Genomic DNA, 6163 nt, shown 5'->3' on the forward strand with positions numbered 1-6163 from the left:
GATCATTGCCTAATTAACATGTTTTCCTTTAGAACTTTGATGCATAAGACATTAGATATGCAGAACAGCAATTGGTGACCAGCCGGTTTACAGTGACTTTTTTCTAACTTTGACCAATATTTTGTTTTAAACGCTAAAAATTACTTATTTCCCGAACAGCAAGAACCATTTGTGTCGTAATAATATATCATTTGTTACTGTCTGAAATGATCATTTTTGCGTATTAAGTATGCTTCACCAATTTCGAATGTCATTAGTTGATTTTGTACCAAAATACAAAGAACAGAATTATTTGTTTGGATAAAAGATTATGCTTTGTTGTTATTTGCCTAAATAATGTGTTGGTATAGGTGCAATTCACGTCCTTTTAAGACGAAAGCAAATGAGCCTCCTCTATTGCTACAGGTCATTGTCAAAAATGAACTTGATAGATTTGACGGGCATCACCTAGCGGCAATATAGGTACTATACTATATATAGCATTATACTTTTAGATTCATCTTTAAATGTCATTATTGAAATAAATAATGTATTTTCTATTACAAAATATACCATTAATACAACTATATATGGTTAGTGTTTTTACAAGCTGATAATATTGCTGCGAGTGAACAAGTGTTTAACCATTTTGAAAGAAAAGTTTTCTTTGAAAAGTGATATATGGGGGGGGGGGGGGGGTATTACAGGTGTTAAAAAAATATCACTCCTTAATAATATTGATAACCAGGTATCTGCATTATATTATATTATTTGATACAATAAAACCATTGCCATAATATCATTAAAACTGGTATTATATTAGGGCGTGTTTACTGCAAAGTCAAAATTTTGTTCATTGTGTTAGCAATACTTGTTGGGAGATTATTATTTTCAATATTGAAAAGTGGCATTGTTTGTTCACCATAAAAAATCAATTAAACATGAATACAATAAATCATATTTTAAAACGGAAACTCTCTATTGACGTTAGAAAGTGTCGTTTATGCGCAATTTCCCCTTTGTCAAGGTTATATAAGACGATTCTCCAATTGAGTATGTTTGAAATGTTAACAGGTATGCGAAAACGTATACATTATATCAGACAAGCAAACCTGAATGATATGTATGAAAAGAATCAAGTAATATATCTATTGATCGACCTATACAAAAAATGACCTGAAATTTTTATTAATGTGCGTATCATTTCTATATTTCCCCATTTAGATATAAGATTTTCACGAAATATGAAAGGCATGTCGAATACCTCGAACCCCTGGATATCTCGAAGTTTTGTTGCGAAGTTCGAGATACTAAGGCCAAATCTGTAGTTTGCACTTGTATTTTGTCTTCATCTCTTTTGAACTTTTCTAGTCAAATCTGTCGAAACTCGTGGTCTTTTAATCTCTTGCAAAAAGCCACGCTGAAATGATTACAATCGATGGGCTGATTTTATTGGCTGATGGACTGGTGTATTTATATTTATGCAAACTCTTGTGTACTAGGCTGAACGATAAGAAAAAGATGATAATGTATTAATTTTTAAAATGACTCGATATTGTGTTGCTTATCAGATAACAAAACAATCTATGACTGTAGATTCGCCTAATATTTAAAATAATCTCGTTTTTAGATGGCTCACTTATCCACTATAACATTTTATCATATTTGTTATTTTTATAAAACTTTAATTGAACCAAAATACGGACAAAGACGATAGCGAATCTAAAAAAGAGTTAGACCACTCCTAACTACTTTACCGCATAGTAAATGATAGATGAAAAATTTCTATAGAGAACTCATTGTGTTAATGGTATACCTTTGATTCCCACCGCGAAATCATTTATCTTGTGTAAAGACACACAACGATTAAATTAATTATCATCATAGTGTTTTAAATCCAAGGAAATGCTACATATCAATGAATTACCTCACGGTAGATATTCTAATCAAGGCCAAATTACACTGCGTTCCCCGGAAGATACTATCCAATGTCGGAGAGACAAAGCAAACAGAAAATGCACTGACAGAAAAAAATCTGTAAAAAAAACAAATGTAAACAATGATTAAAATGCGGTGGTATAATGAGGAAAACAAAATGAAGAATGAAAATACATATACATCACCTGCTTATAGGGTTTAAGTCTCTCAGCTTATTCGTCATGCAAGAGCATGATCTACATAAGGGGCAATATCTTAAATGAGGCAAGCTATTAACAATATAAAAAGTTGTTGGAAAAAGAATATCAAGAACTTTGATTAAAATAATCTTTTCGCGGGTTTTATGGTCGACACATTGAACTTGTCAGCGAGTACAATATTATAAGCACGTGCTGACGTTTTTCATACTTGTTAGACCATTATCTATTCACCGGACAGTCTACGGTTTCTTCCTTTTTCATGATGTTCACAATGAGCATACAGCAAGTGCGTCCGTCGGCAAGGGATGATTACTCCTACTAGGGACCTGCTCCAACCTCTGTTTTAGAGGTCCGTGCTGCTCTGCTTTGAATTTGTATTTTGCTGTATGGATTTTTGCAATGGCTGATGGTTTGTTATTGTCATTTTTCATTTAAAAAAGTTAACTTCCTTAAAAAATCATATTGTACATTGACACTTTGTAAAGAACTATTTTCTTAAGTTTTTATTTTCTTTAACATAGCATACAGTGCAAATGACGTAGTTAAAACTGCAACGTGTTGCATCAGCTCATAAAACTTCAAATTTATGAAATACAGATTCATCTTGAAACCCTTGTTTCAACAAATGTCATTTCCGACAATTTGGCAAAGAAAACCTTCATAGTGTTTTTGAGTGAGAAAAAATGATCATGCAAGAGGTTTTTAGCTCACCTGAGATGAAAGCTCAAGACATTTTGTCCGTCGTCCGTCTGTCCGTCTGTATGTCCGTCTGTCTGTCCGTCTGTGAACTTTTTACATTTTGAACTTCTTCTCTAAAACCGCTTATCCAATTTCAACCAAATTTGGCACATAGCATCCTTATGGGAGGGCAAATGTAAATTGCAGAAATAAAAGTCCGATCTATATTTAAAGCGGAGAAAACATTGAAACTGTAGAAAAAGGGTGGTGCATTTTTAAAAATCTTCTTCTCAAGAACTACTGAGTCCAATTCAACGTAGTTTAGCATAAATTATCCTTACGGGAAGGAAACTATAAATTGCAAAAATAAAGTGCTAATTCTGTTTCAAATCTGAGTTATTACGAAAATAATAATAAAGGAAAGGCGTGTTTCAGCTTCGGGTTCGGCATCCGGTAAAATGGGTAGGCAAGACTTGGCCTGGGCAAAACAAAAGATTGGCAGTTATTAATCTGCCAATCTCATTTAAATTTCAGGTTATTTGATGGACCAGTATATTTGTATTCGCTGTAAATATTGCTGCAAAATAATGCGTATTTGGAATTGACGATTGCCGATCTGTCCCGGCTTTTTTTTTTGCCACGGCCCGGGTTTGCATACCCATTTTACCAAGACTCGTATTCCATACTTCTAAAACGAGGTTCTTTGTTTAAAGTAGCCATGACATTTTACAAAAAAGGTCGATCTGACTATGATGAATATGCTTGTTATGCAACAGTTCACGTATGAAGGGAAATTTTTGAAACATGCAAAATATATTGGTGCCGGTTTTGTGAAGTAAATTGAGGCTAAATATTTCAATGCATTGACAGTTTTCACACATGACGTTGGTGTTAGCTTGTTCTGATTTTCGTTTCGTTTTCATTATTTATGCTTTGTAACCTGGGAACTATCGTCTGTATTTCGTGATTTTAACACATCAAATCAAACAGAGACTTCGGTAAATCAAACAGTTAACTGTTTACCTGCGCAAGTACTGAAATACAATTCATTCTATCGGTAATTCGGCATTATCTTTTGCGTAATGGTAGATTAATGCAATAGGTTTTGTTAAGATGCTCGGCATTTTCTCGAGTTTATTCAGTTTAAATAGAGTTTGATACCGCTGACGGAAATATGTAGGTATATATACATGTATATATATGATTCATTTCGAAAAAATAAATTGTGTTTTTTATTTGTTATAGTGCATGTTTCTTGTGTTTAATTGTTTACAATTTCTATTTACTAACCATGTTTGAGTGTTAAGCTTCGAATTATAAGCAACATACAGAGATTTGCTCATAATTCTATGTTTGTACACAGATCTTAAAAACTAAAGATTAAAAAACTAAAAAATTTGTCAAAATTTTTAAAGAAAATTTTCAAAGTCTGTTCTTCCAGAAACCAACTTTAACAACTTATTGTATTGTAAACTTAACCTTTTTTCGTCATTATTACTTCTACTGTACATGTGATCCTTGACTGTGTTTGTGTACATTTGTATAAACTGATTTTGAACCTCAAATACCAGTGAACTGGTCTTGAGTGAATAAAAGAATTAAAAATCTTAGGCCATTCTTTTTTTTCCATTTTAAATGCTGAATAGGAAATACCAAGTTAAAAATATTAAGCTAAATGTAATAAACTCATATGAACAAAATACATGTATGACGCAAACCTAGAACTGTGAGCTCTGTATCTTGCTTATAATTCTACGATTGACGCTGAATATTTGGTTGAACATTAGAAATTCTATATGAATTAGAGTATGTTAAATACTTGTATAAACAAAATAAAAGAATGATATTCTGTATATACCTACTCTCTGGGGCCCCCTCTTTATACAATAAATAATGTGAAATCTACATCAATTTTGATAGTTTTTCAGACACGAGTAAAAAAAACGACATCTTTAAAACAGTTTCCATAGTTCTGACACATTTCTGTTGCGGGGATAAAGTAATTATTGCTATTCCTAAGAAAATATCACAGCGGAAAATTATCCTGGTTTGTACGCGAGGTAAATAACAGTCATTTAATTATAATGGAGAACACAAATTAAATTTTTGAATGTTTTTAATTTGAGGAATTGAGCACATTGAGGTACAATTTTCTTTTTCACATCTATACATGTAGGATTTTGTTAATCAAAGGCCGGAACGGCCACAAAGGCGTCGAACTGACATTTTCTTTTATATAGAATGATATCAATAATTTGAATTTCTGTATTAATTAATAGTCGTTTATCAAATAATTTTAGACATAGAATAGAAAAGTATAATTATGAATTATGTTTTGTGCTGCTTTAAAAACAAAAATAAGTTTATTTTCTTGGTAGTGGTGCTTTTACAATTCAATAACTCATATTATGGTTACAAAAATCGAAGAAATTTCAAAGTTCAAAAATAAATTATATTTTCTTTCTGCTTTAGACATTCTTTGAACAATTTTCACGGGTTCATAATTTGAATACATTTACAGTGTCTCCCTAATCATAATAATAAAACATACTTTTATTTATTTCAATTCCCGTTTGAAACAAGATTCCCTATGGTACGGTTGTTTACAAACAAATCACAACACGTGCTATCTAAAATGCTCGACCAAACCAACTGCATTATCGTGTTTTTATTTTTTGCAAATACGTTTATCGCTTACATTTATTTTGGAGACCGTGCCCGATAACAAATAAATTTACACCTCAAATTTTATTTCTGTCGGGCATGGTCTCCAATTAAAATGTAAGCGATAAACTCAAATAATATATAGTGAATTTTTACACCTGATTGTATCCATCCGCCATTTCTTGATTAAGCAAGTTTATTCTTATGCAATGAGTTGTCAATAACCAGGGAGGCAAAGTTGGGTTTTTTGTACACAATTTAGTTAAATAAATGGAATAAAAATCTTGTAATACGTTTAATACTTTAAGGAACTTATTTCTTATGCGCATTTAAAAGGCGGTGCAGTGCATGAATTTTTGGACGATTGCCAATCCAGACGATCGCTAGAAGGCTGCCGAGCATTAGCTCGACGCCTTAATAAAAAACAATAACTATTATATTTTTTAGAAAATACAATAACTAGTAAGTAGCTGATGAAAAAAAATGTACCTATATGTTCTCATATATTTTGATCGCTTAACAAAGTGTGGGGGAGGGGCAGAACGAAAATATAGGGAATTGGAAGTTAACAACTTAACAGTGTACCCCTACCAAATGTTTAGTTTTATATCTTGCGTATGATTTTCTTATTCTGGAAAAAAAATAGTATTTCATGAAGGTACAATGTCAAAGATTACGTGTATGCAAAAATAAGTGTAAAATTC

Source organism: Crassostrea angulata, chromosome 7 (assembly GCF_025612915.1).
Source record: "Crassostrea angulata isolate pt1a10 chromosome 7, ASM2561291v2, whole genome shotgun sequence".
NCBI lineage: Eukaryota > Metazoa > Mollusca > Bivalvia > Ostreida > Ostreidae > Magallana > Magallana angulata.